Raw genomic sequence first — 13,173 nt, 5'->3', positions numbered from 1 at the left:
TTTGTCGTTTTTTTTTCATTTCAGCTATAATATATAATAAAATCAACACAAGTGTTACTGCTCCTTCAGCCGCAGCAGCTTTTGGAAAAAGAAAAAAATCAATAAATAAAAGAATAAAAAAACGTGCGCGTGTGGTTCTTCACGACTATCAGGCGACGTGACGTCAAAGTACCGAGAATGCGTTTCACTCTCACCACGTGTTCCATGCGTTCCCTCGCTTTGCAGTGTCGAAGGTATGCATGGTCTATAATGCGCACAGCCGAGCCTGCGTTGCTAATCAGAACCGGATGGGCGCACAAAGAAGCGTGAATAATGCCCTGTCAAATTTGTTGCTCCCTGCGCGGACCTCGCCCGCTTCCAAAAAACGTGGTGTCTCTCGGAGGACTAGGGACCAGAACACATTCTGATTCTGCCTGTGAGCTGTCGTAGCCCACATTTCTTGCATCATGTTTTGCTTGCGAAGCATGCATCAACCTGTCCAGCAACGTGTTCAGTACCAGTGGCTTGACCTTCGCCACTACAAGCTTGGTTCCACACTGCTATTGGGTGAAACGTTGGGAAACTGCATTTACTGCGAAATAAACTCAATTATCGCAAGGTAAGTACAATTGTCTTATTTCAATTCTCAAGTATAGTGTTTCAACCAAGTGCATTGCCTAATACGTGTATTTTCATTTTTTACAGAGATAATGTACGGCCACTTTTTACTATGCAGGTAGACGGTGCTGCACCGCTTCAGCGTCAGCTGAAACGCACTGTCTATTTGAAAACACGCAGCACGGCACGTTTCGGCTAGTACACTCAAGAAGACCAAAGTTGGATTGTCGTAATTCCTTACTCAGGAAGTACATTCTGCGAGCTGACTGGTGTTCAGATCTTCCTGCAAGAGTATAATCTGTTGTATTAGGTGTTTATCATGAAACAATGCACCCTTTCTTTGCTACCTCTGTTCTAAAAGCTTACGCATTACCAAAGGCTAAGTACCGCTACCCACAAGCACTTACGAGAAGTCTTGTGATGAAGGCATAATTAATCATAATTGCCTAGTTAGAACAAAAGTCGCATATTTAGATGCAGCGGCATTTCCTACCTAATTTTGCGTCTTTCTGCTTCTTTTTTTCAGCTTCAACAATTTGTTTGAATGGATATATCATATCTGTGGGAGGTTGCCTTCAATATAATGAACGCCATCATGGACCATGCAGTTCAACTGCCGTACAGCTTGCATGGGAAGAAAAGCGAGAGACTGTTTAACATGCGGCTATGCAGAGTGGGAACAGGTGATACGCATTTCTCAGTTTTGTACCTTTTGCTTATGTTATGCACTGCTGACAGTGTTGGGATAATAAAGGTATATGTATTGTATGCAGATGGTGTCTGAGAGACGCAGACATCGACATCAACCAAGCGCAAGACTTCATAAGAATGTGGCTGCCAGGCGCCGTCGACTATTGCAGAATGCGGCGTTACGCCGAAGTGGCTCAACCCCCCGTAGCGTCATAAACAAAGCTTTCGTAGGTGGCCCACAGGATTGGGGATACGAGCGACAATCTGTATCAACCTTTTTTAAGACCAATAAAGAAATTGTTTATATTATTTGGTGATCTTATAATAGATTATGGCATGTTGCATCGAGCATATACCGTGCAATATTTGCGTAATTTAAAATCGTAGGAAATAACGGCATCGCCCACATACATCACAATATGGCCATGTCAGTGGGTAATTCGGGACAATAAATTGACTAAAAGCGGCAGAGCCGGCTATTGACCAATACCGGCGCTGCCAGTAGGCAAGGTGGGACACTAGAATGGCAATGAATGGGCAGAGCCGGCTATCTGCCTGTATTGGCGCTGCCACACGATGGCCTAAATAGGCCCTTTAGTGGCATGGCCGTGCTGGGCCATTCTTGACGCGGGTAGCGCTGCCGGTTTCGGGCCTATATTTGTGCCGGTGTTTGCCGTGATATTGCCGTGCTGGGGCCAGCCTGGTTGTGCTGCCTGGGTTAGGGCTGGTCTGGGAAAAGTACTTCAGGCGCTACCCTACTGAAAAAAACCCCGTATTCCCCATAACTCCTATATCCAATAACATCATATGACATATGGGAAAAACTGGTTTCATATGGGATCATGTATGTTTTTTATCGGATTATTGGATATAGGAGTTATGGGACATATAGATTTTTCGATAGGGATACTCTCTAATTACACCTGCTATTTGAAATACTTGCCGTTTATATACCAATGCACCAGCATAGTAGGATAGCACAATGGCGACATTGCAGTAGAGGAGTGAGCTGGGTGGGGCCATATAAGGACAATCGCAAAAGGGGTCCCGACTATTTTTTATTTTCACAAACATTTTCACATTAGGCAGAAAAACGCTTCGAAACAACGAAACGGAGACTACCTTTCCAACATGCGTCTTTGTTCCACACAGGAAAGATGTCAACTTAGACAAGGTGCAAAAATCTCGTTATCGAGTGGCAAAATGTTGTAACGTGAAAAGCGCGTGGTTTAGAGAATACAATTTTCTAAAGGCTAAACGTCTTACTCTACATCTATACAACCTCTCTCATGGAATTAAGTTAAATTGAGTTTGATTTGTCGCAACAAATTAGTCGTAGAACAAAAACGGCGAATCTTGTTTTTCAGACACCCAACTAACGCACGTCAGCGATGTAGCAGCCGCCCATTTTAAGAATCGATTCCAACTGCAACAGTTGCAATGCAGTGAGCGTAGGACGACCAAGTGCTTTTTATTTGTTTCAGGGCACGGTTAAACTGTCTGTGACGGCGTCGGTGGGCTTGTGAAACATCAAGCCACACTACACAGCCTGCGATCGCCAGCCACCGGGTTATTCAATGTGCAAGTTACCTTGTGAACATTGTAGCTGGCAAAATGAAGAACATTTGCTGACTGCACATTTGGCAAGGGATGAAGTTGAAGCCTTCAGAGAATGAAAGGAAAGAAGAATGGAACGGTGTCAGACCAGTGCAAGGAATACAGCCATTATATATGTGGAAGAGCGTGAAATCTAACCAATTCCTTGTATGTTGCGCTGTGCGCAAGCACAGATTTGAGGAAGCTGCGAATGTGCAGTTTGCACAACTTATTTCTCTGACTGATTACTTACTGGGCATGAATGACGAAAATAAACACATTCCGAAGTTTTAAGCCTGAAGCCGCAGTTTTTACACTTTCATATTACTTCCTCACACCCTTCCTCTCAATCGAGGCTGCGAATGATAAATGACTCAACCTCTATGAACAACCCTTTATTACAAGAATGCTTCAAACTGTCTGTGCATTATCCCCATAAACTCCAGCTTCCGTGAAATGTGTTGCTTCAGGAACAAAGTCAGAGTTGGTACACTGTTGACCATGACAACTACTCACGCCGTTGAGCAGTGAAGCTTATACCTTATTCTAAGTCGCATTTTTTTATTAGTAACAAAATACTATAGCGTCACATTTAATGCAGTAAATAGTAAATTCACTGCCCATGACAAGAGATCAACCTCGAAAAGCTTAGCATATATCAGAATTTTTTTTCATTTAAAGGGCAGAAATAGGCAAAATTCAACTTAATTTTACGTCGTTGTTTTTTTTTTCGCATTTACCATCCAATTAAAAAAAGAAATTCGTGAACACACTATTGTGTGTTCACAAAGAAATGCGTATCATCGGAATTAAAACTGAAACGGAGCTGATTTATCTTTTGTTTGTTGTCCAACCACATAGCGGCCTCGCGGTGGGCTTCGTGCTTATAATGGTGTGATTGTCATGGTTAAATGAGAACATGTTTGAGATGGGCCGCCTATAATAGGTACATTAGAAGCACAGGTTCAGTGCGAGAATTTCAAAGAAATTACAACTCAAGCTATATTGTTTCCGTGATTGATAGCAGGTACAATGGCGGCTGATGGCGCGCGTCCCCTCATGTATGCCCTGTCAAAAAGGCAATGGAGAGGGGAGGGGCAGAGCCTGGGACGAAGAGGGAGAAACAACAATGAAACTGCGCTGAGGGTGGCCGCTAAACCCACGCCACCGACGAGCTGGTGAGTATATCGGCATTATATTATGTTTTTTTTTTACTGTGAAGTCATGGCCATGAGGGGGGCTAATAAATCGAGGTTGTGGATATATAGTGGGCCTTATCGTTTGCTATCATGGACAAATGACACACACACACACACACACACACACACACACACACACACACACACACACACACACCCACACACACACACACACACACACACACACCACACACACACACACACACACACACACACACACACACACACACACACACACACACACACACACACACACACACACACACACACACACACACACACCACACACACACACACACACACACACACACACACACACACACACACACCACACACACACACACACACACCACACACACACCACACACACACACACACACACACACACACCACACACACACACACACACACACACACACACACACACACACACACACACACACACACACACACACACACACACACACACACACACACCACACACACACACACACACACACACACACACACACACACCACACACACACACACACACACCACACACACACACCACACACACACACACACACACACACACACACACACACACACACACACACACACACACACACACCACACACACACACACACACACACACACACACACACACACACACACACACACACACACACACACACACACACACACACACACACACACACACACACACACACACACACACACACACACACACACACACACACACACACACACACACACACACACACACACACACACACACACACACACACACACACACACACACACACACACCGAGGCTGTTTGTGTGCTTCATTAACACATCGTGGTTTTGGAACGTAAGATCTTCAAATTGATTTCAGAGTAATGTGGGACAAAAAGTAACTAGTGTATGAGCGTGACTGCTTACATGCATTGTTCATGTAAATCATGTAAAGTTCTGTCATAAAACGACAATACAGTAATATAAAAATTAGTGTTGCACTGTGATTGCGCAATTAAAAGACAAGAATGCTACCATTGAAATCGCTCACATGCATCTTACACGTGAGTGACGTAACACTGTGCGGCAACGTTTATGATGTTTAAAATATTTCGACGGGAAAAGTCTTTAAAGTCGGTCAGAGGGGGTCGCTTGGCTACATAGAGATGGGGTACTAACTAATGCTTGGATAAAACTGCATGCAACGAAAACATGTTATAGCATGATCGCTATAGATTTGCAACCATACTACCCATACGCCTTAGTTTGGTATCATTGTGTAGAGGCAAGGAGCCATTATGCATGCATGGGTCGCCTGAACAGATGGCGCCGCTGTTGCTCCACGCGTCATGCAATCGGAGCTAAGTTTAGCCTCTCGGTCGGGGTTCAGAGAGACATAGCTATGCAGTAGGTTTGCCCATCCGAGCGGGAGTGGTCTCGTTTGAGAGAGATCACTGAGGCATAATATAGGTATCATTCATCGAACTCAAACTGGTGCTCATCAGGTGCTATGAGGTATATATATATATATATATATATATATATATATATATATATATATATATATATATATATACTGAAAAAAGCTGCCAATTTCGGCGATAATTTGCACACTTGAAGGCCTCATAGCACCTGATGAGCACCTGATGAGTATATATATATATATATATATACTCGTATATTGAAAATTGTTAATGTATTAAAAGAAATAGCCTGTAAAACATCTGTCAGTTAAATTTATATTTATCAGCCACACACGTGATTATCAATCACATATATGAGAAACCATGGTGGACCAAAAATTGCTTCGCTGTATTCCCTGAAATTATACACGAGAAGAAAGGGAACCGAGGGGCCCGATTTTTATTAATCATATAATAAGAAGCCAACAAACATTAACACCAAGGACAACATAGGGGGATCGCTTGTACTTACTAATTGAATTAAAAAAATGATAAATTAATGGAAATGAAAATGGATGAAAAAACAACTATCCGCAGGTGGGGAACGAACCCACGTCTTCGCATTACGCGTGCGATACGTGCGATGCTCTCACCAGAGAGCATCGCACGCGTAATGCGAAGACGTGGGTTCGTTCCCCACCTGCGGATAGTTGTTTTTTCATCCATTTTCATTTCCATTAATTTATCATTTCTTTAATTCAATTAGTAAGTACAAGTAATTCCCCCTATGTTGTCCTTGGTGTTAATGTTTGTTGGCTTCTTCTGAAATTATACAATATCTCAAGCTGAAGCAGTGACAAAAGGCACTTAGTGCCTTACAGAAGTCCGTGACCCCGCACAGTAGCAGCAGAACAGCGCATATAAATAAAGGTTTTCGCTACAATTTCAATAATTCAACAAATAATACTATTTGTGTATGTATAAGCACACAGCACAAATTTATCGCTAGTTAAGGTAATATAATTGTCGAGGTTATGCACAACAAACTACAGTCAACACAAAAGACCTACAATATTGATAAGAAAAAAAAAAGAATACGGCAGCGGATGTTTGCGACTTAGCAGAATTTAAAAAATTAAATTATAGGGTTTTACGTGCCGAAACCAGTTCTGATTATGAGGCACGCCGTAGTGGGGGACTCCGGAAATTTTGATCACCTGGGGTTCTTTAACGTGCACCTAAATCTAAGTACACGGGTGTTTTCGCATTTCGCCCCCATCGAAATGCTGCCGCCGTGGCTGGGATTCGATCCCACGACCTCGTGCTCAGCAGCCCAACACCATAGCCACTGAGCAACCGCGGCGGGTACTTCGCCGAATTGGAAATTAATTTCCAGCGAAGCTGTTTCTTTCGAGCAGTTGAAACAAGAGTTTTAGATATGTCCAGATATGGTCTTGTAACGACCAAACCTCAAGCAAAGTATTAGTTTGTGTACGTCACGATCTGGTATACTTCAGACATGACGTCCCATCGCATACTACTACCGATTACGTAAGCCTTACCATAAAGCACAGATGGCGCACGTTCTCAGTGATTGGAGGCTACATCCGCACAAGAGCGAGGATCGATTGCTCGCACCTGATGTCCGTGCTGCAAGCATCGCAAGGTCCGCATATTGTGAACAGCCTTTGAATGGCTATGACGGGATGAAGTTCGATGCGCCGGTATGATGTCGGTCTGGTGAGGCAACGAGTGATAAAACTTGTAAAAGAGACATAGCCTTGCTGTTTTGCGGCGGTGCTCGAGGGTTGGAAGGTTCAGAGTTGACTTAAGTTTAGTGACGCTAGTGTAGTAAGAGTAGTCAGAGTGAATGAAACTTGCTGCGTGATTCTGTATAGATTCTAGTGCTGTTGCCAGGATTGGTATGAGTTCCACACTGAGCATGCGTATTCCAGTTTGGGTCGAACAAATGTTAAATATGCTAGTAGTTTTACTGAAGGGGGAACAAGACGAAGATTACGGCGCAGGTAACATAGCACACGATTGGCATCATTGCTAATGTTGCAAATGTGTGAAGACCAACCGAGGTTACTGGATAGGTTAACACCTAGGTACTTATAAGAAGTGACGGCACATATTTCAGCACCAGCGATAGCGTATTTAGCTGAAATAAATGATTGGCGACGGTGGAAAGTAAGTAGCGACGTTTTCTTGACGTTGAGAGACATTAGCCAGTTATTACACCATGTTTCAATGATGTTAAGGTCGGACTGGAGTGAACGAGAATCAGCGTCGTTAGTAATAGGACGATATATTACACAATCATCAGCGAACAAACGAATTTTCGAAGAACAACCTTTCGGTAAGTCGTTAATGTATATTAAGAAGAGTAGTGGTCCTAGGACCGTGCCTTGCGGCACACCGGAGATAACGGGTGATAGATTAGACGAGCATTGGTTAGCGAAAACGAACTGTTGACGGTTAGTCAGAAAGTTGCGTACCCATTGGAGAACAAGAGGGTTAAGATTTAGACGCGATAGCTTTAGGAAGAGTCGTTCATGAGGAACCTTGTCGAATGCCTTTTGGAAATCTGGAAAGAGGGCATCTACAGGTACGTTTTGATCAAGATGTGAGCTTATGTCCTTAATGAACAGAGCTAGTTGAGTCTCGCAGGACATGCCTTTCTGAAAGCCGTGTTGATTAGGATTGAAAAAATTAGCGGATGTTAGGAACTTTACAATATGAGAGTAGATTATATGCTCCATTAGTTTGGAACAAACACTGGTGAGGGAAATTGGACGGTAATTGTGGCACGATGACGATGGTCCTTTTTTTTTTTTTGGCTCTGGAATTATCTTACCTATTTTCCAGTCCTGCGGCACCCCTCCAGATGATAATGATTGCTGAAAGATGTGACACAATATTACACTAGAGATGTGTACAGTGTTCTTAAGCATTTTGGAATTGATTCCATCGATGCCGGCAGACGATGTTAATTTGAGGGATTCTATTAGCTTGGTGATGCCGTATGCGTCAAATGTTAAGTATGGCATGGTTGGGTGGTTGAGGCAAGGACAGTCTGGGAGGTCAGTGCTAGGCTCAGAAGTGAAAGCGGAAGAGAAGACAGAGTTTAGTATTTCACATGCTTCATGGTCAGGAACACGGTTATTGTCGTCATCATAGAATGATAATGGTTTATAGTTATTTGGGTTAATGTATTTCCAGAATTGTTTGGGATTATTTTGAAGCATGCTAGGGAGCGTTGATGAGAAAAATGATCGTTTCGCTGTTGCGGCCAAAGAATTAAACGCCTTTTCACTGGCGTGATATTTCTCCCAAGCAGGAGCGGTGTTAGAATGTTTGGCTGTGCGAAATAGTCTTTTCTTTTTATTGTTTAGTCGTTTTAAAGAGTTCTTGAACCATGGGGACGAAGGTCGCTCGGTTAAGGTGATAGTTGGTATGTAAGTCTCAGCCAGTTCGAGCGTTATATTTTTAAAAAGCGTCCAGTTGGTGTGAACTGTGCGCTTCGGGAAATCTATAATATACCAGCTGTAAAACTCGGTTAGTTCATGGTTAATACGGACGTAATCACCTTTATCGTAAAGTGTTATTTTTTCCTTTCTTTTTTTACTCTGAGGTAGTTGACAAGATAATTCCGCATGCAGCACTGAATGATCGCTTAATTCTGGTAAATGTGTTATGGAAGAAACACTGTCTGGATGGGATGTTAAGATAAGGTCAAGTATGTTAGAGCACTGTTCGTTTTTTCGCGTTGGGGTAGATACTATCTGCGTCAGACCAAAGGTGAGGCATGTGTTAAGGAAATTACTTTCGGGGTTATTTTTCGACAAGAGTTATGGCTGGTTCAGACCATGTTATACCGGGAAGGTTAAAGTAACCTAAGAGGAGTAGTTGCGCATGACTGAATGACGTCGTAACAGATTGTAGTGCCTCGTGGAAGTGAATATTGAAGGAAGCATCTGCGTCGGGGGGTCGATAGCATGCACCGATAAGAATTGGTTGGTATGAAGAACTGCACAAAATGAATAAAATTTCTAGAGGTGAAGTGAAATCAACAGCCGAGCAACATAGGCTGCGATGGGCAGCTATCAGGACACCTCCTCCGCGTTTGCCTATACGATCCCGCCTGAAAATATCAAAATCTTGGAGGAATAAGTTAAGTTCTGTGTTATCGACGGTTGAATTCAGCCATGTTTCTGTTAGTACTAGAAGCTTACAATCTGAAGAATCAATGAGGCTACGAAGTGCTTCGCGCTTGGGCAGCAAGCTTCTTATGTTAGTATAAATAAATGATACAGGGATGCTATTTGGCTTTGCAGTAGTGCGCGATGGTAGCTATGAAGTTGATACGACTCTGTTTGTAGCGTTATCGTACTTGTAAGCTCCGTTTTCCATGATTAGTTTATCATACCGAAGTTTAAAAGGTTTCTGCTGGGACTTGCCGAACTCGATTAGTTGTTTACGTGCATGCCGAGTGTTAGATGAGTAGTCTTCTGATATGCTATGGTTGGACCCTCTTAGTTGTTTAGCATTTGAAAGAATATTTTGTTTCACTTTGAAATGTGCGAACTTGACAATTATAGGTCTAGTTCTGTTAGTGTTGTACTTGCCAATTCTGTGGGCACGCTCGACATCTAAGGGGCCCAACTTGATATTAAGTTTAGAATTGCAAAGTTCAGCAATCTTGCTTTCCGATTCTTGCCATGTTTCCCGCTCACTTTCAGCTACGCCAAAAAAACATAAGGTTAGACCGACGGGCCCGATCTTCTGAATCGTTAAGTCGCGATGATATGTCGGAAATGGCTTTAGTGTTCTTATCTACAACTGTCTTGACGCAACTAACTTCGGCCTTCAGTGCAGTTATGGAGGAAACATCATCTTCAATTTTCATCATCTTTAATCATCATCTTCAAACATCATCTTCAATCTTCAATATTTAAGCCCTTCGTGCAATCCGTCGCCGCGCGGAACGGCGATACAGAAGAAAAAGGTCACCGTTAGATCTTTCGAACGGTCGCCGAACTCAACTACATGTTCTTCGTCATCTCGACAAGCTTGACAGACAGCGTTGGAGGGCATTCTGTCTATCTCTGGACCCAAGACAACTTCTATCCAAGATCTGGCGGGTCATAGGAAGTCTTCAGACAACTCCACAACAAAAACACCCATTCCGTGCCGTGGCTCTACATCAACGCCGGACCGAATTGGAGGTAGCAGAGGACTACTGTAAACTTATCGTGGACACGTCTAATGCAGTGACTTCATCGCTTGTCACCATCGCGCCCCCATCACCTGATGAGCGACTCGAAGTACCGTTTACAATGCAAGAGCTTGACGCTGCAATTTCTGTTTCCCGACACTCATCGGCACCAGGACCTGACGGAATCATGTACGCTGCACTCCGCCATCTTGGCACAGAAGCACGACGTATCCTTCTATCTTTTTATAATGCCACGTGGGAGTCAGGAAATGTTCCAAATAGTTGGAAATGCAGTCGCATTGTAGCATTACTTAAACCGGGGAAGTGCCCTAACGAGCTTTCCTCCTATAGACCGATCGCCTTAGCCAGTTGGGTCGGCAAAGTAATGGAAAAAATGGTTTTGTCAACGATGGAGTGGTTCCTAGAGAGCAATCATTGCTTTCCTGATTTTATGAATGGATTCAGAAGAGGCCGTTCTTCGATCGACGGTATTATCGACTTGGCCTCCGCTGTTGAACAGGAAAGAAGTCGCCGCCGGTTAGTTGGAGCTGTTTTCCTGGATATTAAGGGTGCATACTACAATATTCTCCATTATGCAATCCTTGATGCACTGGAAGATTTAGACGTCGGTGGACGGCTATATGCATGGATAGTTAGCTGTCTCAGTGGCCGCACCGTGTATATGTCGACAAGTGACGGCGACACCGGCCAGTACGATATCCACCGAGGTGTTCCACAAGGGGGAGTTCTCAGTCCAACTCTCTTCAATATTATACTGATTGGCCTTGCATCTGAACTTTCTAACACGGTAAACTGAGACTAGCGCATATGTGGGCGACATATGCATATGGGCATCTGGAGCTACCAGTCCCCAAATGCGTGCTAGACTCCAACGTGCAGTGACAATCACAGCTAAATATTTGCGGCGTTAAGGCCTTGAGCTCTCAACAGCAAAATGTTCCGTGATTGCATTCACGCGAAAACGAATGACCAGGTATCCCATAATTGTTAATGGAACAGCGATACCTGCAGTAACACACCACAGATTCCTTGGCGTAATCATATACCGGGGATTATCTTGGTCAAGACACGTCGTTGCAATGAAGTCAAAGCTGAGGAGTTTCGTTCACGTCCTTCACGTCGTTGCAGGAACAAGATGGGGCCCTTCGGAGTCATTGTTGATCCAACTGTACCAAGCGCTATTCATAGGATATATACAGTAAAGCATGCCGGCGCTCTCAAGCATGGGACTTAGTTGTGTGCGCACGCTGGAGAGCATTCAACCTCAAGCATTGCGCACATGTTTGGGCCTCCCACGATGCACGTCAACCAATGGAACTATAGCGGAAGCTCGTGCTTGTCCGATTGCTGTTTACTTGATCTGCGAGCCTCTTCGACTGTACCTCCGCGTGTTGACCCGACCCAAATACCATCCTTTGTCATCGCTCCCTGCCACACAGCCAGGTTGCAGCTTTTCAAGGATTCTATCGCGTCATCAGAATATTCTACCGTCAAGATTTTCTCCCGACTGTATTCCGATAATACCCCCGTGGGTTCTGCCTAAGCCGTTTGTTGCTTTGCAGATTCCCCGGAATTACAAAAAAGACGTCCATTGCATCCATTGGCCTCAAGCAGCTTACTCTGTGTCACCTTTATGCAGAGTATGGTGATACCGTACACGTGTATACGGATGCCTCTGTCACACCATATACCTCCACTGCAGTCTTCGTCATTCCACATATGATCGTTGCACGGAAGTTTAAACTAGTCCATAGGACAACATCAACTGCCGTAGAACTTGCTGCTATCCGGGAGGCACTTCGATTTCTCGCCAAGAAGCCTCCTCGCGCATGGACGATATTCTGCGATTTCAAACCGGCTCTTCAAACCATTGACTGTGTTCTCAGGCGGGGCCCGTATTATTCAATGGCTATAGAAATCGCAGAGCTTCTCGACCATGCAAATAGAAATGGGCATATTATCACCTTTCAGTGGATACCTTCACACTGTGGTGTTATAGGGAATGAACAGGCAGACGCTGAAGCGAAAGCTGCTTTAAATAATGCGACTGAAGTACGCATTCCATTCTCAAGGACAGACACAAATGCCCTACTTCGTTGCGTAATACGCAATTGTACGTTGGAGCACTGGACCCAACCGGATCGTCAACACAAGCGAGTGCATAAACGGGGCCCAGAAATGAAATACCGCATTCCTCACAAGCTCAAAAGAAGCCAAACAAGCATGGTGCACCGGATTCACCTTGGTGTCGCATTCACGAATTGTTATAGACATATGATTGGTTGCAGTGACATTAGCCCCAATTGTGAATACTGCCAGGTACCAGAAACACTTGATCATATATTTTGCGTTTGTCCCGCGTACGCGCAAGAACGACAGAAACTGGTCTCTTCAATTGCAAAAGTTGATAAGAGGCCCCTATCAGACGAGTGTCTTTTATGTAC

The sequence above is a fragment of the Dermacentor silvarum genome, chromosome 1 (genome assembly GCF_013339745.2).
Source record: "Dermacentor silvarum isolate Dsil-2018 chromosome 1, BIME_Dsil_1.4, whole genome shotgun sequence".
Classification (NCBI taxonomy): domain Eukaryota; kingdom Metazoa; phylum Arthropoda; class Arachnida; order Ixodida; family Ixodidae; genus Dermacentor; species Dermacentor silvarum.
This window is presented reverse-complemented; position numbering follows the sequence as displayed.